Source organism: Cynara cardunculus, assembly GCF_001531365.2.
Source record: "Cynara cardunculus var. scolymus isolate 2C chromosome LG 2, CcrdV1, whole genome shotgun sequence".
NCBI classification, from domain to species: Eukaryota; Viridiplantae; Streptophyta; class Magnoliopsida; order Asterales; family Asteraceae; genus Cynara; species Cynara cardunculus.
In genome coordinates this window covers 40,241,884-40,242,259 of record NC_037529.1, presented here as the reverse complement: position 1 = coordinate 40,242,259, position 376 = coordinate 40,241,884, and positions in this window count along the sequence as shown.

The following is a 376-nucleotide window of genomic DNA, read 5'->3' as shown; positions in this document are numbered from 1 at the left end:
AAGCTTGTTTTATTTGAAGACCAAGGAAGAAACTTAGTTCTCCCATCATGCTCATCTCAAATTTGCTTTTCATCAACTCTGAGAATTTTTTGCAATGTTTTACACTGGTATAACCAAATATAATGTTGTCCACAGATATTTGAACAAGTAAGATATCACCTTTGTGCTTTTTGAGAAAGAGGGTTGTATCGATTGTACCATTTTCGAATCCATTGTTGATGAGTAAGGTGAATAGTGTTTCATAGCAGGCCCTGGGTGCTTACTTCAGCCCATAGACAGCTTTGTCCAGAAAGTAGACATAATGTGGATGTTTTGGATATTCAAACCCAGGAGGCTGCTGTACGTATACTTCTTCTTGAAGTTTTCCGTTTAGGAA